At 39.7% G+C, this 22,694-nt stretch overlaps 1 long non-coding RNA gene across 1 annotated transcript in view; it reads left to right on the top strand.

The window, feature by feature from the left end:
- Positions 1 to 22,038, top strand: part of LOC140702342 (uncharacterized) — a 39,663-nt gene extending 17,625 nt beyond the window's left edge. Inside the window, exons 2-3 of the long non-coding RNA XR_012081474.2 lie at positions 20,409 to 20,485; positions 21,951 to 22,038. This is a non-coding gene — a long non-coding RNA (uncharacterized LOC140702342). The remainder of the gene's footprint in view (positions 1 to 20,408; positions 20,486 to 21,950) is intronic.
- The last annotated feature ends 656 nt before the right edge of the window (positions 22,039 to 22,694 follow it).

The raw sequence follows: 22,694 nt of genomic DNA on the forward strand, positions 1-22,694 counted from the left end.
GTCCATCTTTCTCCCCATTTCTTACTTCTCCTTCCTTCCCCCTTTTCAAGAAAGCTTACTTTTCATCCAATGTGTGCAATCATGCATGCAGACTGGCTTACAAATGACATGGATGCTGGACACTCCTCCCCCTGGAAGCATGCAATGGTAGATATAAGTCAATATGTTCTGCTGCTTGGCTTTTAAGAGGCAGGGTGGTGTTCATGCAAAATCACTTGCGCTTTGTTAAAGATTAGACTGATTCAAAGAAAAAAATTGTTCACATTTTCCCAAGTAAGTATGGCTTGCAACCCCCAACCTACATTAGATGATGATGATGATGATAAATAGAATTGATGCAATAATAGTATTAATTGTCCTCTAGTATGCGTGGTTTAATCATGACCATTTTCTTCTTTTTTTAAGTGGAATTTCTCCAGGTTCGATGTATCCCGAGACCAATGCCCTTAGCTTCCAATTTTAAAGACTATTCATGTTTTAGGAAAGTAACGCTTTCCTTTCAGAAACACATTGCCTGTTTATAATTTTGTTGTTTAGTCATTTAGTTGTGTCCGACTCCTCGTGACCCCATGGACCAGAGCATGCCAGACTCTCCTGTCTTCCACTGCCTCCCGGAATTTGGTCAAATTCATGTTGGTTGCTTCAATGACACTGTCCAACCATTTCATCCTCTGTTGTCCCCTTCTCCTCTTGCCTTCACACTTTCCCAACATCAGGGTTTTTCCCAAGGAGTCTTCTCTTTTCATGAGGTGGCCAAAGTATTGGAGCCACAGCTTCAGAATCTGGCCTTCCAGTGAGCACCTACCTTTAGAATAGATAGGTTTGTTCTCCTTGCAGTCCAGGGGAATCTCAAGAGTCTCCTCCAGCACCACAATTCAAAAGCATCAATTCTTTGGCGGTCAGCCTTCTTTATGGTCCAGCTCTCACTCCCCTACATCCCTACTGGAAAAATCATAGCTATGTGGACCTTTGTCGGCAAGGTGACGTCTCTGCTTTTGTCTAGGTTTGTCATCTTTTTCCTCCCAAGAAGCATGAGTCTTTTAATTTCATGGCTGTTGTCACCATCTGCAGTGATCATGGAACCCAAGAAAGTAAAATCTGTCACCGCCTCCATATCCCCTTCTATTTGCCAGAAGGTGATGGGACCAGTGGCCATGATCTTAGTTTTTTTGATGTTGAGCTTGAGACCATTTTTTACACTCTCCTCTTTCACCCTTATTAAAAGGTGCTTTAAGTCCTCCTCACTATCTGCCATCAGAGTGTTATCATCTGCATATCTGAGGTTGTTGATATTTCATCCAGCAATCTTGATTCCAGCTTGGGATTCATCCAGTCCAGCCTTTCGCATGATGTATTCTGCATATAAGTTAAATAAGCAGGGAGACAATATACAGCCTTGTCATATCCTTTCCCAATTTTCAACCAATCAGTTGTTCCATGACCAGTTCGAACTCTTGCTTCCTGTCCCACATATAGATTTCTCAGGAGATAGATAAGGTGATCAGGCACTCCCATTTCTTTAAGAGCTTGCCATAGTTTGCTGTGGTCCACACAGTCAAAGGCTTTTGCGTAGTCAATGAAGCAGAAGTAGATGTTTTTCTGGAACTCTCTGGCTTTCTCCATAACCCAGTGCATGTCAGCAATTTGGTCTCTAGTTCCTCTGCCCCTTTGAAATCCAGCTTGTATTTCTGGGAGTTCTTGGTCCATATACTGATGAAGCCTTCCTTGTAGGATTTTGAGCATAACCTTGCTAGCATGTGAAATGAGTGCAATTGTATGGTAATTGGAGCATTCTTTGGCACTGCCTTCTTTTGGAATTGGGATGTAGATTGATCTTTTCCAGTCCTCTGGTCACTGCTGAGTTTTCCAAACTTGCTGGCATATTGAGTGTAGCACCTTAATGGCATCATCTTTTAAGATTTTAAATAGATCAAATGGAATGCCATCACCTCCACTGGCCTTGTTGTTAGCCATGCTTTCTAAGGCCCACTTGACTTCACTCTCCACGATGTCTGGCTTAAGATCAATAACCACACTATCTGGGTTGTCCAGGATATCCAGATCTTTCTGGTATAATTCCTCTGTGTATTCTTGCCATCTCTTCTTGAGTTCTTCTGTTTCTGTGAGGTCCCTACTATTTTTGTCCTTTATCATGTCCATCTTTGCACAAAAGGGTCCTTTAACATCTCCAATTTTCTTGAACAGATCTCAGGTTTTTCCCTTTCTATTATTTTCCTCTATTTCCTTGCACTGTTCATTTAAGAAGGCCCTCTTGTCTCTCCTTGCTATTCTTTGGAAGTCTGCAGTCTATTTTCTGTAACTTTCCCTATCTCGCATTTTGTTTCCCTTCTCTTCTGTTTGTAAGGCTTTGTTGGACAGCCACTTTGCTTTCTTGCATTTCCTTTTCTTTGGGATGGTTTTTGTTGCTGCCTCCTGTACAGTGTTGCAAGCCTCTATCCAGAGTTCTTCAGGCACTCTGTCCACCAAATCTAGTTCCTTAAATCTGTTCTTCACTTCCACTGTCCATTCATAAGGGATTTGGTTTAGATTATACCTGACTAGCCCCATGGTTTTTCCTACTTTCTTCAGTTTAAGCTTGAATTTTGCTATAAGAAGCTGATGATCAGAGCCACAATCAGCTCCAGGTCTTGTCTTTGCTGACTGTATAGAGCTGTTTATAATTACTGCATTGCTTTATTCTCATGTCCCCCATTGCTTGCCCTTCCCATTTTTCTTTGCTTTTCATTGGCTGACCTTTGACCTTTGAATTCACTGACAACCAATGAGAGGGCCTTTCATTGTGCTCATTATGGAAATACCCAGTTGTTGGTAAACACACTCCTTGGCCTCCCCCCCCTTTCCATTCACCATTGTTGTTGCCAAAGCATGTAAGTGTGCACTTTCACAGAGGGAAAACCTCCTAAAAGAAATAATGGAAAATTTCAAAATGGTTACTTTCAAGAGGCAAGAAGTGCTGGATGGAAAAAGGCTGCAGTTGGACTATGAATCTTGTGTGAAAACGAAAGAAAATAAACTTGTGTAACCTGATGAAAAGGCAATAAAAAACCACTGCGTTAAAATTCACTAAGGTTTCAAATAGGAGTTTTCTATCTGAACAATGAGCTTCACCCCTCTTTTTCATGGTCACTTAAGGGGAAGGATAATTGATTTCCAGATGCATCCACTTTGGCTTGAGAGGATACCGTTGTACATGCCTGACACAATGTTCAGTATTGGGTTTGTAGAACTTCTGGTAACTCACGTAAGCAGCCTGATTTGGAGACACACATTTGCATGGCTGATTGTGATGGAAGGGCAGCTAGGAATTGTGGGAAATACTGTATTTTTTGCACCATAAGACTCACTTTTTTCCCACAAAACAGGGGTGTGGAAAGTCTGTGCATCTTATGGAGCGAAGAAAACAGATTATATTTTCCTGTTTTCTTCTCCTAAAAAATTGGTGCGTCTTATGGAAAGGTGCGTCTTATGGAGCGAAAAATACGGTACATTCCACATCCTCATCCTGGTTATAGCCTTACCTTTTTCCAGGCTGTAACACCTGAATAAGGCTCCTCTGGCACCTTGTCTGGAGCAAATGTGCTAGATTAAATGGCTGGCTAAAGACAGGCTGAAACATCTCAGAGCATGGTTGAGGCCTTTCTGTAACAGGATTACTAAATTCCTCCTTAGCAGCTAAGCACCAATTCAATAATCATGATCTTCCTTGTAGTTATTTCACGACACCCACCTGCAGTTCCTGAAGACTGAGACATGAAATATGCCTGAAGTGAAGTTGTTAAAAGCCATGAAGACATTTCCTGGAGGCATCATATACATTTATTATGCACATCTGCATCTAGATTAACTTTATCTCTTTAGTTCCTATGGTTAGAAATATTAAAATATTTTAGCAGTTCAATTTTTGGCGGGCCATCAGAAAAGTTCATGTTGAAGCACAGGCAGTTTTCACTTTCAGAGAATGCATGGCATGGACAAAAGGAATATATCTCAGTCTTTTAACTTTAAAGCATTCACAATTTAGGTTAATTAAAATTTTGATTTATTATTTTTGTGTATATACGCTCTTCAATCATCCCAGTGCTCAGAGAACTTTATTTCCATTCAAAGCTATCACCGTATGCCAATTTTACAAACACGTACATGTGATTTACAAACAGAAATTTTTAAGCAAACCATTATATCTTTCACTTTCTTCAGTTGCTCTAGTAAAAGTATGTTGTTTCCCATATGGAAGTTATAAAACCATCCAAAGTCTGCCGTATTTTTACATACCAGAATTACTGCTGGATAACTCAATGGTTTGACTGTTGAGAGTTCGATTCCATACTGTGCCTTCTTGGCAAGGGCTGGACTTGCCAATAATCAATTGCTTATCACATGGAGCAGTTTCTACAAATCGTTAAGAATTTTCCCCCTGACTCACTCTGTACATTGTATGAATGGAGTAATAAGTAAAAGAAACAAGCAAGTTAAGATAGATGAACAACTGTCTTTTTTAAAATTTAGACTTGCTTGTATCAATTACATTCTAGGAAAACATCTGTATTCTACCCGTAACGTATCTTTCCCTTTTGATACCTCCACACATGTTGGATTACAACCCCCAGCGGCTCTGGCAGAAATGTCAATCTGGAGAACATAGTTCTAATTCTTGATCCCATTAACAGATCTATTCTGATGATACTAAGCTTCCTTTCTGGAAGTTGGCACCTGAAGAATGTTTTCAAACAATTTACTGGCTGTCTATGAGTGCATTATGTTAACAGAGACATAAACCGATTTTGAAAGATTTTCAAGAGATGCTTCCAGAGATGACTTATTTGGTGGAGACTCAAGAGAGAGCCTTCTCTTCAGACACTCACAGTCTCTGGAACTCCTTGCCAAGAGAGACCAGGTTTGCCTTGAGCAATCACATGGGGGAGGGACAGAGAACAGCAATGCCAGTACAGGGCAAAAATTAAACCAGTCTGCTGGCCAAAAAGATTTCCCACCGAAAAGAGAGGATTCCCCACTGGACTTCCTTGCACTTAGTTTTGCATCATGAAGTCACTGTTTTTCTTTTATTTGGTTTCATCCATGACAGATCCAAAGTAAAATGTGGAGAAAATGACCAATGTAGATACTCCGGAAGAATCTTAGATTTTCAGAACCTTTCTGCCAGATTTGGTTCTTCTACCAGACAGTGGGGCTTCCTTGAACTATCTGAGAGCTCTTACAATTCAAAGATACTGGGAAGCCTTCATATTAGAAAAATATAACATGTTGCCCTAATTTGTGGTTGCACACTGTTACAGGCATATTCCCATCACAATCATGTTTCTCCTTGTAACACTAATGAAATTGAAATAATTTCTTGTAGCCTGCTTTTGGCCATTTTTTGCAATGATTTTAGGCAAGATGCTGTGACGGACAGGTCAGGAACCACTCCTGTCCATCACAATGGAACCTTGATTCAAGAGCCAATAGCTGTACAGAAAAGGCGGGACTAGGGATATATAAGAGAATGGATGACAGTTAGTGAGCCGTTAGAGAAATGAGTTAGGAGTTAGAGAGGACTTCAGTCAGGGATCATTTAGAGTTTCAGTTAGGACCAGCCTTGTGTTAGTGAAGAGTAATAGATAGGGAATGAGAAAAGAAATGAATAAATACCTTGATTGAAATGATTATAACTAAATAAATATAAATGTTACCAAAGCACAATCTACTGAATGAATAAAATGAGACCATCCATGATTTACTTTACATGATTTATTTGTGAACAGTTTAATAAACATTGTTTAATTGAATCACACTAATTGAAGAATTATATTTGATAGAGTGAGGAGAGATCCTCTGGTGGCAGCGGAAAGGGTTGAAAACAAATGTCAGTCCCAAAAATGAACCTGGGTTGTGTGGAGAAACAAACAGGGGAACTGGGTTTGTGACAGATGCCCTTTCTCAGTTTTTAAGCTCCTTTCCAAGTAAATCATCCCAAACTTGAAGACAGAGATTTCTCAGCAGTGGCAATATGCTTATTGATCTCTAATGGTGGGCATCTGATTCTGCATACATGAAGCCAAGATACAGTGGTGCCTTGCTAGACGATGAAATTGCTGTTTAGCGAAATAATTGTCTAGCGAAAAGCATTTCTCCATTGGAATGCATTGAAACCTGTTTAATGCGTTCCAATGGGGAAGAATCGTCATTGTCTAGCAAAGATTGGCCATAGGAAATCCGCTTTGCGAACCGCCGATCAGCTGTTGAAATCACTGTCTTGCGAAGCTTAGGTCCCGAAAACACCTGTTTTGCGAGCACGGGGGGAGCTGTCAAAACCGTTGTCTAGCGAAAATTGGTTTGCGAAGCAGGGACCAAACATTGTCCAGCGAAATTCCCCCCTAGGAATCACAGTTTTGCGAATCGCTATAGCGATCGCAAAAAGTCAATGTCTAGCGAAAAAACTGTCATGCGGGGTAATTTCTAGCGAGGCACCACTGTATAGGAAAGCATATGCTTTCCTAAGATTACTGGAGCCAACAAACATTCAGCCTTCTATGTGCAAAAAACAATAGATACACTAAGTGAATGACATAGGCACACATACACATCATGCATCTACTGTACAATAAATTCATTCATCTTATTTCATATGTGATGTTCCACACTTTGGAAATCATTGTGAAGAATTTATTGTGATCCACAAACCAAATAAAAAACATAACAAAAGCATAAAGATTAACATAAATAAATCAAAATGCACGAAAAATGATTAATACCTTAAAATGCACACATGTGCATACAAATTCTATATAAACACACACACACGCTCCCTCCTCCCAATACAGAATTAAACTATCTAAATTGTGTAAAATTATTGCATGGCAGACACTTGGCTCTTGGTTGTGTTGCACTATATAAGAATATTGCCGCTGCTGTAATTGTTACAGAAAGATTCTGTTCACAATCATATTTCTACTTGTAACACCTTGAAGGGAAAACAAGAGGAGCGAGAGAGAAGAGAAGCATTCTGACTGATCAAGGCTGTAGCCGGTGAAAGGGAAGAGAAAGGAAAGGATATAATGGATTTTGTAGATATTGCTATTTTGTTTTAGGCTATTATGCATCTTTCAATATACAGTACAAAGTGGTACTATTGCCCTATGGTTATAGTACAATGCTTACATGTCTACTCAGTGAAATTCCATTAGAATCAATAGCACTTATTCTCAAATAAGCATGTACAGGATTGCACTGTCTTCTAAAAATAAATTTTTTAATACCAGTAATTCCTTGTGAGACAATTCATATCTCTCTCTCTCTCTCTCTCTCTCTCTTTTCTTCTAACAAACAAGAACATTCCCTCAAAGATGACAATTTCCAAAGTGGTTCTATGTCTGGATGTGTCAGTATTTTGAAAAGAGCAGATGGATTGAAACAAAGAACTTAATCAGTTTACTTCACAATGAAGAAAACCAATTTTTTTTACCTGCCTTGTGAGTATTGGATTAGTTATGGATCTTATTGTGATGGGTGGTAGGTACTACACCTCAACCTCCATATAAATAAACAGTATTCCTTTGAGACATGATAAACTAAGGTTTAGATTTTCATCCCCGTAAAATGTAGGTTTGCTACTATAAAATTGCCATGGTACTTGAGGCTACTAGTGTTATATACAGCCAGTAGAACTAATTAAAATTATCTTCATTCATGGACTGGATATAGGGTAGCAAATTTATATATAATCTTGAAGTGCATTTCGTGAGTCATGCCACTGCTCAATTCTACAACCTATTTTCGAAGTTGCTGCGCCTGTGTTGAAAAACGAGGCTGTTCCTATGACATCAAAGCATTTACTGACCACATAATTTTGAAAAGTTAATAATGCCGTTTTGAAAATATTGTTTCCGATTTTTATCTCTCTTATTGTAACATACTATGTTTATTTTTGAGGAATAATCCATTCTGTACGCAAATAAGGAGCAAAAATTCAGACCCAGGTCTCCTAAGTCCCAGTCTATCGCTGTATCCACTGCATTGTACAGCGTTCTTGACTTTTTGAATGTTCATATTTTAGCATGTTATTATTCCATAATCTTTAATTTGTGACTTCTGCTTTATATTTCTTAATTTGTTTTCAATTTGTTGTTATGGATTCTTTTTGTTAGTTGCCATGGGGACTTCCCTAACACTACATGCTGGGAGTTTCTTGGTTTCTTCATTCCCAAATATGTGTCTCTGACCTGTGCCAATGCATATGAAGAAATATTGAAAAGAAATTCTAAGAAATGCAGTGCCTGCACTAGTCGTTATGGTCCTTGCAGTTTAGTGATTGTTTTCTTCCACTGACTTAAAATAGTGCATTATCAATAAAGGTAAGACAATTCAAGTAGGACAACATGCATGTTAATGAACTTTCTCAGAATCATCATTCCCATATCTAGTTCTCCACCCTCCACTCATAGTACAGTATTCAGTAGTTGTTGTTCTTATGTGTTGTCAAATTGCTTCCGGCTTATGTCCATCCTATGAATTACTGTAATGACATTCCATTGATTCTATCCAGTGATTCAAATACTGCTCAGTATTTGAAAATGAGACGCTATGACTTCCTTTATTGTATGTTATATCTTCCTTTTTTCCTACTGCCTTCAACTTTTCTTAGTATTATTGTCATTTCCTGAGAGTCTTAAATCCTCTTGACATGTAAAAAATGTGAAAACCTCATTTTAGTCATTTTAGCATGTAGTGACCACAGAGGCTTATTTTGTTCCATGGTATCTGTGAAGCTCTCCAACAAAACTTTGTTTAGAATTATTTTTTTTTTTATCCTGTCAGCTTTCTTAATTAACCAGTCATAGTATGGATGATCTTGGCCTTGGTCTCCAGGGACACAATTTTGGACTTCAGGATTCTTTTTAGTTCCTTCAACACTGTCTTTCCAAGTCCAATTTTCTTCTGATTTCTTGGCTGCAGTTTCCATTTAGATTGACTGAACTTTTTGACAGTTTCAATTTCCTCCTTATCAGTATTAAATTTACATTTAAAAAAATCTTTTTACTGTTGTTGCCAGTATTTTTGTGCTTTTTTCTTTCACTTTCATCAGCAGTCATTTCAAGTCATTTCTATTTTCTGCCAGTAATATGGTGCCATCTGCATTTCCTAAATGATTGCTATTTCTTTCCCCAATGTTCAGTAGTACTCTATATGTAAATCAGAACCATAATCCAAGTCGCACAGGTGCAAAATTTCCAAGCAGCTGGCCAGTGGTAACTCTAATATGTCTATTGTTTTTCAGTAATTGAGCAGTATCAAAAATGAGGTTATTGAAAAGTGGGAAATCATGTAGTGAGCATGCGTGAGAAAGATTACACATTTCTAAATCTAGTCCAAATGTTGGCAGGAGGTAGATTGGATCTAGTGATTTGCAATAGCTTTGCAAGGGTTTATGGGCAGTAGCTATACACTACTCCCCTCTTCTAGACTAGGTTGTTAGAACTCCTAAGATGTAATTAGTTTGATACTCATTTGTGCTAGTATGTGCAGACCATTCCAGTGTTTTAGACTATACCATGTGAGCCAATGTATTGCACATGATTCCACAGTATCGCGCAATATACAGTGATGCCTCGGTAGATGATGATAATCCGTTCCACTGAAATCGCTGTTTAGCGAAATCATTTTCTAGTGAAAAGCATTTCCCCATTGGAATGCATTGAAACCTGTTTAATGCGTTCCAATGGAAAGAATCGTCGTTGTCTAGCGGAGATCGGCCATAGGAAAGCTGCTTTGCGAACCGCCGATCAGCTTTTTAAATCACTGTCTTGTGAAGCTTAGGTCCCAAAAACACCTGTTTTGCGAGCGCGGGGGGAGCTGTCAAAATCGTCGTCTAGCAAAAATCGGTTTGCGAAGCAGGGACCAAACATTGTCCAGCAAAATTCCCCCCCAGGAATCACTGTTTTGCAAATCACTATAGCAATTGCAAAAAGTCAATGTCTAGCAAAAAAACCCAAACAAACTGTTATGCGGGGTAACTGTCTAGCGAGGCACCACTGTACCATTTTGCACCTGCTTCTCACTGGTAGACTCAGAGTCCTAGATGGAAAAACAAAACAGATCCCACAAATTGGAAGTCTCTCAGAGCTCTCAATCCTCAGCCTTCCAGACATTTTGGACTTCGAGCCCCATAAGCCTCAGCCACGGCCAATGTTTGCAGATCCTAGAAGAGGGTGTTCCAAAATCTGGTGGTCCAGAGACTGAGAACCATTGGATGAGTCCACTTTGATTTTAAGTGATGCTGCAGAAATGTTACTTCAATGATTGGCCAGAGTTATACTGTCCTTCCCATAAGCTCCAGAGCCAAAAGACTCTCAGGATGCAAGATACAGTAAATGGTTCATCACTTATTACTTCCCTAGTACAACCACAGGTGTAAATATGACCTTTGCAACATTTTACGGCTTGATCTTATATGCAGGTGTTTTTTTTTTAATGCAGGCTGAGATAGAAATAGCACTTCCGGTGCTTCCAGAGTGGAAGGGATCAGCCAACAGGATGCTGCCATTGCTCATGGGACAGCCAAACGTGTTCACATTCCCTTCTATGTCATGGTAGCAGTTTGACCATTGTGTAGGAGTTATAAGTTTTAAAAAGCTGATTGGCAGTTCAGCACAACATTGGATGCAATTATATCAAATGTTTGTCTGGCCCAGAGGCCTATGTTCATAAAAGCAGAGAAAAGGTCACTTCAGTTGTTCATATTCTAAGGATACAGAATCAACTACTTCAGGGCCTAACACTGGAAACAGTTGCCCAAATGAATATTTTACAATTGGAACAAAATCTTTTGAGTGAAGAAACCATTTTGGCTGGGCAGCAATTAATTTCTTTGGTCCTGGAAACCAAAAGACATAATTGGCTAAAACTCATGTCCAGAATGTCCTCTGATATATGTCTTGCTGTACACTACATGCAGTTTTTCTTGGATGAAGTAATTACCATTAGATGTTCTTCACAGATGGTAAATCTTTAGCTTTTTATTGCCTTAATTGGATTTTTATTTTGTCACCACCAAAGCTTTTAATGCAGGCATAGTTTATTAATTCACCAGGAAAGGCTGTTGAGTTGAACACACCAGAACAGTGAGTGATGTTTACAAATATTTGGGGATACACTGACTTCTAATAACATTATTTAATATTTCTGCCCCTTTTCTGGTTCTTGCACTTTGATCAGCCAAGAATTCTCTTTCACACATGGTGCTCTGTGTGTGCATATGTGTGTATGGGCTTCCTCCTTCTATTTCATGAAAAAGATGCTGTTCCTTAAGTACAGCAAGGGAAAAAAAACATTGAGGCTTGTAACATTCTCCATCACTGAAGAGAATGGGAAGTCATCATACAGTATTTTTCTGCTCAGAATAAAGGTATGGGATTAGCACCTTTATTGTACTACTGAACGATCAAAACCTATTTTATATTCTGCTGATCAGTTCTTTAGACTGGCATTGCAAAGCTAGGGATAGGGGAAAATAGAAGTCCACATATCATCCTGATTAGATGTTGAAGCTGTAAGATCTGTAGTGAAAGTTCCAAGATGCAACTTTAAGATTTTTTTAAAAATGTAAAATACGCTTCTGATATTTTGATATCAGCTTTCACCTTCACGCATTGTTATTCTCCACCTGTTTCTTTATTTAGACTGTTACATTTTCAGCCCATCCCATAGTCTCAAGATGATTAACCAGTAAATATGAAAAATCTAAATATGAAAGGACGTGGTGGCGCTGCGGGCTAAACCACAGAAGCTTGTGCTGCAGGGTCAGAAGACTAGCAGTCGTAAGATCGAATCCATGTGACGGAGTGAGCTCCCGTCGCTTGTCCCAGCTCCCGCCAACCTAGCAGTTCGAAAGCATGCAAATGCAAGTAGATAAATAGGGACCACCTCGGTGTGAAGGTAACAGCGTTCTGTGTCTAAGTCGCACTGGCCATGTGACCATGAAAAGATTGTCTTCGGACAAAACGCTGGCTCTATGGCTTGGAAACAGGGATGAGCACCGCCCCCTAGAGTCAAACACGACTGGACAAAAATTGTCAAGGCGAACCTTTACCTTTACCTTTTATGAAAAATCTATGCCATTTAGTCCCTGACCATGAAACACCAACTGAAAATTCAAACTTGTGGCACTATAGAAAATACTCAGGCACTGCTTTTAGAGATAATATTCCACTGTTAAGGGTCAACTTTGATTGCCTCCCAATTCTGACATGCTGCATAGATGGTTCTCATAAAATAACTGAGCAAAAAGCAGCCTTGCAGATGTTGTTGAAATGCAACTTCCCGCATTTTGCACCATAAGCTACAGTAGCTAAGGCTGATGGGATTTGTACTCTGACAACAACTGGACTCCTCATGTTACTCACCTCATCATAAAAGTATCAGTGCAGGTGAAGGTTTTCCATTCTGAATATATTGTGCCTGCATAGAATTGAAAGCATGGTTTCAGATACAGAAATTATTGCCACCTTCAGACAATTTTGTCTGCAATATGCTGTAGGAATATGAACCAGGAGACAAGTCTTAACACAAGGGTTCTTTGCACTTAACTTTAAAAACAAATCCACACAAATTCTAAGTGTTGAATAGGTTAAAAATATTTTCTCCTGATGTGCTTCTAAAGGCAGCATCTCTCCAGTTAATCCCACCAATTTAAAGCTTCAAAAGAATGTGATAAATCTCAAAGTAACTGCATCCCAATGCTAAAGAAGTAGCTCATTCTACCAATTTGGCTAATGACCAAAGGGGTCTCCATTCTTTCCAACACAGTGATCCTTAACAATTAACTCAGCTGCACTCCTGTATGTCAATAAAGTCACAAATGAGGGATCGAGCCAAAGACATCCATTTTGCCAGCCAGGCAGAAAAACACCTCCAGTATCAAAATTATCATTTTTATACCAGCTACTCTTTTCCCCGGTGCTTAAATATATACATAAAAGACATCATCCTACACATGGGCTGAAATCCAGTAGTAAGTCACAACTAGAATAGCGCTATTGAATCAGGAATTTTATGAGCCAATTCCTCTATAAGTTCCACTGATTCGATGGGTCTATTCTAGTTGTGACTTGCCACTGGATTTCAGCCACAGGTATCTCTACTTTGAATGCACAGTTTCTTGTAACAATATGTATTGTCCTGTTCATAACAGCCTAAATATATTCAGGAAAAATGGACTAAACATCCAGTCTTATGCACATATCGCTGGGGAGCAGGCCCAATAAAACTCAGCGGGGCATGCTTTTTGACCACCCGTGTACAGAATTGCATAGTAAACAAAATATTAAGTATTCAGTCATATATTTAATACTATGATCCAAATCAAAAGAGATCCCTTTGCTGGCAGAACTCCTCGTCCTGCTTCAGCTTCCCATACATGCCCCCACCAGATGGCTATGACACCCTCTAGAAGTAGAGTTTCGGTAGCATCAGGGCTGGAAAGGGAAAAGGTAAGGGACAGGAAGTTGCATCACACTTATGGTTAAGCACCAGGAGAATATTGGTTGTAGGCTGATGTTTTGTGTAAAAAGTTTTTAAATTAATAGCTTTATGGCCAAGGAAGAATGGCCTGCAGTATTACCAAATTATTGCATAACACTTTTTAGTTTGTGGTACATTAGAATTTTTGCTTCTACATTAATAACAAAATCAAATCAATGTTACTATTTTCAAAACAGGTTGATGCACTGATTGATTCAAAATTGAATAAAATTGTTAATGCTGCAGAAGCAGAACTAAATTGGCTACTTAGATCACTAATTTGAAAGGATGATGTCTTGTAAACTTAGCTTTCTTTTCTTTTCTTTTGTGATAGAGGTCATTGCATCAACCTGTTCCTAAAATACTAAAGTTGATCGTGTTATTAATATGGAACCCAAAATGCTAATGTCCTGCAAGCTAAAAAGTAGTCCCTTCTCATCTGCAAATTTGGTTTAGAAGATGTTAATGAATTCTGCTTGAAAAAAATGAATCTGCCAGTCTTTAAGGTTTAGCTGGTGATAATCACTGAGGAAAGATGTAAACAATTATTCCTGAATGTTTATCAAGTGAGCTTTTATTTCAAACAAATTTAGTAAAAATGCACCTTGATTTGGTGCATGGTTTGCAATGCAGCTGTACACAACATTGAATTTGTGCAGTAATAATCCGAAGCTGGCTTTAGTACCCAGTGAAAAGCATGAGACGCCACCTCTCTTAAATCTTGCTCAGAAAGTCTTTGGCACTGACAAATGTGTAGCAAATGAGAAGAGACAAGGAGGCAATTAGAGCTATGTGCCCCAATCCACTCAGAAATATTGTACAGAGCAGTCATTTAATTTAATCTTCAAACAATTATTGGTAAATCCCCATTGTGTTCTCTGCTTAATTCCTCCACTAAGAAGTCACGGAATTGTGCTCAGTGGAGCAAAAAGGTGAATGAGGGCTTGACAAGTGAAAGCCAAGAGGCCACTTCTCATAATGGCTTTATAACCTGGATAAGACACAGTCCTGTACCTACAAGGATGAGGATCCTTTCTATGGTGACATTCTGACCTACTAACTGAAATCACAAGCTTATAAAATTGGCTCTAGGCAAACAATAGTTGAATCCTCTGAGCTGTGACCCTGAGCAGTAGGATTCAGCCTTGGATGAAGCAGAGACTGATCAGCGCTTACCTCTGTATATAGGCATCGTTTTCCTCTCTCCATTGCCTCTGTAATTTCATATAAATAGAGTTAGCAATGGTTAGAGTGATGGACTAAAAAGGCCTAGGTTCAAATGCTTGCTCTGCCATGAAACTCACTGGATGACCTTGGGCCAGTCACAGTTTCTCAATCACATCCACCTCACACAGTTGTTGTAAGGATAAAGTGGGGAAAAGGAGAACACATGGAGTGCCTTAAGCTTGCTGGACAAATGGTACAATATAAATACAAATAGAAGAAACTGTATTGTACTGAGTTGGGCCTTCGGTCCTTAGGCGGAGACATTTCTCTGCAATGTTTCCTAGAAACCTGTAAGTGGAGATGACAGTTGGAACTGGATAAACAAAAAGTCCAGGATGTTTGGTTCAGTGTGTGACAAACAACAGGTATTGTGCTGCTTTTCCATGGAACTAGAGTAATAACTCAGGTCAGAGGATTCAACATGTTCCTCAGTAACATGTTGGAAGAAGGCATCCAACATGTTACTGAGGAAGAGCAGAGGACACGTACAATTAGCTCCAGAGCTAATGAAGTGGTTGGACCAAAGCCAAGGAGCTTGAGAAATTCAGAGAAGCTATGGGCTATGTTGTGCACAGACACCCAAGATGGACAGGTCATAGTGGAGAGTTCTGACTAAACGCAATCCACCTGGAGCAGGAACTGGCAAGTCACTCCAGTACCTTTGCCAAGAAAACTCCATGGACAGAAACAAAAGGCTAAAAGATATGACGCTGGAAGATGAGCCTCTCAGGTCGGAAGGCATCCAACATGCTACTGAGGAAGAGTGGAGGACAAGTACAAGTAGCTCCAGAGCTAATGAAGTGGTTGGGCCAAAGCTGAAAGGACACTCAGATGTGGACATGCCTGGAAGTGAAAGGAAAGTCCGATGCTGTAAAGAAAAATACTGCATAGGAACCTGGAATGTAAGATCTATGAACCTTGTAAGCTGGATGTGGTCAAACAGGAGATGGCAAGAATAAACATTGACATCCTGGGCATCAGTGAACTAAAATGGATGGGAATAGGCAAATTCAATTCAGATGATTATCATATCTACTATTGTGGGCAAGAATCCCATAGAAGAAATGCAGTAGCCCTCATAGTCAACAAAAGAGTGGGAAAAGCTGTACTGGGATACAATCTCAAAAATGAGAGAATGATTTCAATAGGAATCCAAGGCAGAGCTTTCAACATCACAATAATTCAAGTTTATGCACCAACCACCCATGCTGAAGAGGCTGAAATTGACCAATTCTATGAAGATATACTACATCTTCTAGAACTGACACCAAAGAAAGACGTACTTCTCATTATACGTCTCCTGTAACATTGTACAGAAGGCAGCAACAAAAACCATCCCAAAGAAAAGGAAATGCAAGGAAGCAAAGTGGCTGTCCAACAAAGCCTTACAAACAGCAGAGAAGAGAAGGAAAACAAAATGCAAGGGAGATAGGGAAAGTTACAGAAAATTGAATGCTGACTTCCAAAGAATAGCAAGGAGAAACAAGAGGGCCTTCTTAAATGAACAGTGCAAGGAAATAGAAGAAAATAATAGAAAAGGAAAAACCAGAGATCTGTTCAAGAAAATTGGAGATGTTAAAGGAACCTTTTGTGCAAAGATGAACATGATAAAGGACAAAAATAGTAGGGACCTCACAGAAACAGTAGACATCAAGAAGAGGTGGCAGGAATACACAGAAGAATTATACCACAAAGATCTGGATGTCCTGGACCACTAATATAGTGTGGCTGCTGACCTTGAGCCAGACATCCTGGAGAGTGAAGTCAAGTGGGCCTTAGAAAGCCTGGCTAACAACAAGGCCAGTGGAGGTGATGGCATTCCAGTTGAATGATTTAAAATCTTAAAAGATGATGCGATTAAGGTGCTACACTCAATATGCCAGCAAGTTTGGAAAACTCAGCAGTGGCCAGAGTACTGGATCAGTCTACATCCCAATCCCAAAGAAAGGCAGTGCCAAAGAATGCTCCAACTACCGTACAATTGCACTCATTTCACACCCTAGTAAGGTTATGCTCAAAATCCTACAAGGCAGGTGTAGCGGATTCCAAAAGATGATGTCATTCCTGCCTGTCAATCAGAAGATAGAGGAGGGGCGGAGTCAGAATGACAGTTAGACAGCTGGAAGAGACAGATAGGGAGAGTTGGAAAGAGATAGGGTTAGAGAGAGTCAGGGACCAGAAGTTATTGAGAGAGTGTTAGGGTTTAGGAATAGATTAGAGGGGTTAGGAAAGAGAATTGAGCAGTTTACATCATATTGAACAAACAAGAATGAACGCATAAGCATGATATGAATAATACCAGTGATTGAATACATGATTTAATATAATTGAACACCTGAAACAGTTATATTTGATTTTTCCTTATAATTTTTGTTCTTTAATAAAAGAAAGTTTGATCAAAACCCCTGATTCCTAAGTTCTTTGAGTAGCTTCTAAGTTTGTGGGGATTGTATTGGTATTAAGAGAATACCTGGTGGCAGCGAAAAGGGTGTGTTCACCTTTGTGGAGCCCAGAGAAACAAGGGACCACAAGGGGGATCACCACAAGTGATGGCAGCAGGTTTCAGCAGTATGTGGACCGAGAACTCCCAGAAGTACAAGCTGGATTTTGAAGGGGCAGAGGAACTAGAGACCAAATTGCAAACATGCGCTGGATTAAGGAGAAAGCCAGAGAGTTCCAAAAAAACATCTACTTCTGCTTCGTTGACTACCCAAATGATTTTGACTGTGTGGACCACAGCAAACTGTGGCAAGTTCTTAAAGAAATGGATGTGCCTGATCACCTTATCTATCTCCTGAGAAATCTATGTGTGGGACAGGAAGCAAGAGTTAGAACTGGATATGGGACAACTGATTGGTTCAAAATTGGGAAAGGAGTACGACAAGGCTATATATTGTCCCCCGGCTTATTTAACTTATATGCAGAATACATCATGCAGAAAGCTGGACTGGAGGAAACCCAAACCGAAATTAAGATTGCCGGAAGAAATATCAACAACCTCCGATATGCAGATGAAACCACTCTGATGGCAGAAATTGAGGAGGAATTAAAGAATGTCATAATGAGGATGAAAGAGGAGAGTGCAAAAAAAATGGTCTGAAGCTCAACATCAAAAAAACTAAGATCATGGCTACTGGTCCCATTCCTTCCTGGCAAATAGAAGGGGAAGATATGGAAGTGGTGACAGATTTTACTTTCTTGGGCTCCATGATCACTGCAGATGTTGACAGCAGCCACAAAATTAAAAGACACCTGCTTTTTGGGGGGAAAGTGATGACAAACCTAGACAGCATCTTAAAAAGCAGAGACATCACCTTGCTGATAAAGGTCTGCATAGTCAAAGCTATAGTTTTTCCAGTAGCAATGTATGGAAGTGAGAGCTGGACCATAAAGAAGGCTGACTGCCGAAGAATTGATGCTTTTGAATTGTGGTATTGGAGGAGACTCTTGAGAGTCCCCGTGGACTGCAAGGAGATCAAACCTATCCATTCAGAAGGAAATCAATCCTGAGTGCTCACTGGAAGGACAGATCCTGAAGCTGAGGCTCCAGTACTTTGGCCATCTCATGAGAGTAGAAGACACCCTGGAAAAGACCTTGATATTGGGAAGATGTGAGGGCAAGAGGAGAAAGGGACGATAGAGGATGAGATGGCTGGACAGTGTCATCGAAGCTACCAGCATGAATTTGATGAAACTCCGTGAGGCAGTGGAAGACAGGAGGGCCTGGGGTGCTCTGGTCCATGGGGTCACGAAGAGTTGGACATGACTTAACGACTAAACAACAACAGAGTAATAACAGAGCTTCAGGATTTCTTAGATGGTGGCTGTACAAACCTGAAATTAAAGTTGTTTTCCTTAAGTCATGACAAAAATAGAGTGCATTTTCAGCAAGAACAGCCTCTTTTTGGTACAAAGTTTTGACCAAATGCTTGAGAAAGAAGACTTTATTTCCTTATGTCAGGAAATTTGAACTTTCTATTTCAGATGAGAAAACCCGAGAATATCAATTAAATCTGAAACTCCTTACTGGTTCCTTTTATTAATGCCATTGCACATTTTTTTTCCAGAATTTTTGAAAGTGCAACCTAAAGAATCTTGAAATAAAGCCACAACAGTTTACACATATGGTTATTTGTAACTTGATTGTTCATCTGTGTCATTTAACAAGAGCCAGATTAGAATAACTACATGAGTTGCAATAGATATGTTGACAATGGTTTGTATTCAACAGTGTTCTCTAATGGAATTAGAGATCTCTGGAAAAATAAATTTAATCTTTCTCCAAAGCACACTGCATATCCCCCAAATCTGGCCTGCCGGTGTATGAAGCCACTGGGAACAGTTTGTGGGAGGAGGAATCAACCCGCTGGAGGGGAAGGGGAATTTCCATTGCATGAGTAGAAGTCACAAATGTGATGTTCAGTTTATCCTGCCAGCTTTGTTTTCACTGTGCTAGTTTAATAAAGATGACAGGAAGCTCTCTTTTTTTTCATGGCCTCCTGAAAGACTGTAAAATGACTACAATATTTTCAGATAGCCTTAGGGAGTTACATTCACATCAGGTCCTGTGCTTACCTCATGTCTCACTTGCTGTCTGTTTCATTAGGGTGACCTAATGAAAGGGCGGTGGGACTTCTTTCAATATATTACCTTTGCTTTTAATAGTGACGTGAGGCAGTGTCTTTCGTAATAATAGTCACACAAATTGGCTGGTCTTCTGAGGGTCCTATTGCATTCTGGCTTGGGCATCTATAGATAAGATATCTTTCCTGAATCCTTTGATCACAGATGAAAGAGCTGGCCTGTTGAGTAGTGCTGAGACATGTGTGGAAAAATCTGGTGAAGCAGACTATCTTAGCCTTCTTCTTCAGGGTATGTAATATAACACGAATATACTGTAGATGGGAGGAGATGGATGGTGTTGCTGTCATCTATAAGGAATTCACCTCTCTCTCTGGGAGTCATCTCCACTCTTACGTTTCTATCCACAGAGATTTTGCTGCCCTTCTAGCCATTCCACTGCCTGTCAACGCTGCCTCAGCTGGGCATTGGAACGCTATAGGGAAACCACAGGAAAATTGTCCTTGGAGGTCTCCAGTGTTCACTCCACAGCTGCTCAAGAGTTTGTGGCTGCCACAGCAACCATAGGGCTGTCTCAATATTATTACAACCAGAACACAACACATTTCGCACCGTAGATAGCTATCAATTGTACTGGATGTGAAATTAGCCATTTGGGATGAGGAAGGGGAGGCCACTGTAACTACGCTGTCATGGTTGAATCATATCCTTGTTGATTTTATATTAGAGCTTTTCCTACTCTTCATGGGCCATGGATACATTACAGTCGTCTACCTGTAAAGACTTACAGAAACCTGGATGCATTGGGAGATTTACTAGCTGACGTGGCGAGCTCTCTGGTTGGAACCCTGGTCTCACAATGGAATTGTGAAATGGAAAAGGTTGTTGACAAACTGTTTGCAACTATTATCTCCTGCGGTGTAGAGCCTGGTCAGCTTCTTAGTCTACCAGAAAGTTGGGAGTTGTTAATGAAGAAAGTAGAACTTTGTCTTTGTAATGTACACCAACAGTATGGGACAAAGACTTGCACTCCTTAACTCGCATATTCACTTCCTATTTGCCAGGTGAGCTGAGGCTGATGAGAGACCCAGCAAGGGCTACATTTTCCATACTCCTGATAAGTCACGATCTTCAAACATTTGTATGTACAGATTTCTATTATATTTGTGCTGAACCTGATGGAACAACTTGGAGTTCATATGAAGTACAGTATATGAGACAAGGTTAACAAGGGGGTGGGGAAGGATAGTATGATCCCTTAAGGGAGGAAAATGCACTATATTCAGATTTTTAAATGTTGGTGTATTCTGAAAGTGTATAAATATGAATTTCATTCCAGGTTATGATTATCTACAGTTCACCCTGAGTGCAGGCTTACATACTAATCATCAAGCTCCCATCCCACCCTTTTTATGTTTAAAAATGTGCTCTCTTTTTTTGTGCCACAGATCTGGGCAAAGTTCCCAGGAAGTCATTCCTCCTGGTACACACTAGTCAACAGGTCATTCATTTAATGTTAACCTACCAGGATATAAAGCAGAACTATTCATACTTTACATAGTTCTAGTTTTCTTTAAAAAAAAAAACCCTTAGCTTATCCTGTGATACATTTCCAAAGAAAATCTGTCTGTCTCGCTACAGTTGCTATTCTTACTTGACAATTCTGGGCAACTCCTATCAGAGATCACTGTGTCTCACTACTTGCCTCAGGAAATGGAATGTGATAAATTTCCATTTCCTTAATCCTGTTTCTAAAAATGCACACCCAGGTTCAGCCCATTGTTAAAGCTAGAAATGTCTTTGCCTGTTCATCAGAATTCTGGAGGCTGTACATGTCCACCCCTAGACCTCGGAGGGCAGTACCTACTCCAAAATCCCATTCCAGTTGGTTTTTTTTTTTCTTACCATTTTTTAAATTGAAAAAGCCCACCTGCACCCTCTACTGGCCAGAAAATGATTTTCAGTTTTTTAAAAAGCAGTATGGTTAGGTATCTACCTGTGGAATCAGAGGTTGAGAGTTTTATTCCCCATTATGCCTCCCAGGAATAGATCCAGGTTATGTAGCCTTGAGCAAGTTGTGCAGTCCCACAATGTCCCCAGAAGAAGGGAATAATATTATTTTTTTTATATTTAATTTATTATATTTTTTTTTACTTTGATGAATTATTGTTAGCCGCCCAGAGTAGACTTCGGTCTAGATGGGCTGGGTATAAATTAAATAAAATAAATAAATAAATAAATAGTAAACCATACCTGAGCACTATATACCAATAAAACTCTTGAAACAGTTGCCATAGGCTAGAATTAATTTGGTGGCATGCAATTACATGGGAGAGCTAGGAGTGGAGGGCCCTTCAAAACATAGCAAAAATGCTGCCTCCTCTTACGCAAATATTTTGAACCCAAATATTTTGACTTTTTAAAAAGATTAGTTTGTGTGCAGACACCAAGGGAAGCAGACGGGCTGGATGCCCATGGAGTCCACCCCAATATACATGCTTGACTTTATTACATCCAGGTCTGCGTAGATGCAATGCTTGACATTAAATGCTCCAGGTAACAAGAGTTTTACATTTCTCCTTTGGCATGACTTTTTTCCCTGCCAGTTGCTGCTTTTCTTCCTCCTTCTGCATTACAACATGATAAACAGACCATGCCAAAATCAACAGCCACTACAGAAGTCTTCTCTCAGATCAGCCTGACTGCGTGGAGCATCTATATTTTGGGAGCACTGAATGCAGGCTTGGATGAGAAGGCTTCTTCCTATTGGGAGCCCAAAGGCACAACAGCACCACCTTTCAAAGGCAGAGTCAAAATGTTCTGGACAGCAAGGGACCTATTGCTGGCTCTGCTGCTCTACATGTTCCTCGCTTGCCTTCAGAGTCTAAACCAGAGCATGAGTGAGACTGAGACTAAGACACTTGATGGTCTTTTTTAATTCCTTCATTGCTGGTTTTCCAAGTCTCAATCTTCTCTTCTGATTTCTTGACTGCAAGTCTCCATTTAGACTGATGACTGAACCAAGATATACAATAATTGCCCCAAATTAACCTTGTATTTCGATTAATTTTTTCTTTAATTTATGAACTTCTCTCCACCAACCACCTATTACTCTTGCAATTTTATTGTATTTTCAAAATTTATTTCATTTTTAGGGATCATGTGGTCTATGATGCCTTATTTATACTTCTATTGGCATTTTTATTATTCTATGTTTTTCTGATCTCCTTCTGCCTAGATTAGTGGCTCTGCCACTAGGATGAAATTTTCAATCAATCAACCAATCAGTCTCTCGGTTTCTTCGTAATCAACAATAAAGTTGCATAGTTCTTCCATAGTCATTTTTGTTT

This window comes from Pogona vitticeps, chromosome 1, assembly GCF_051106095.1.
Source record: "Pogona vitticeps strain Pit_001003342236 chromosome 1, PviZW2.1, whole genome shotgun sequence".
Lineage (NCBI taxonomy): Eukaryota > Metazoa > Chordata > Lepidosauria > Squamata > Agamidae > Pogona > Pogona vitticeps.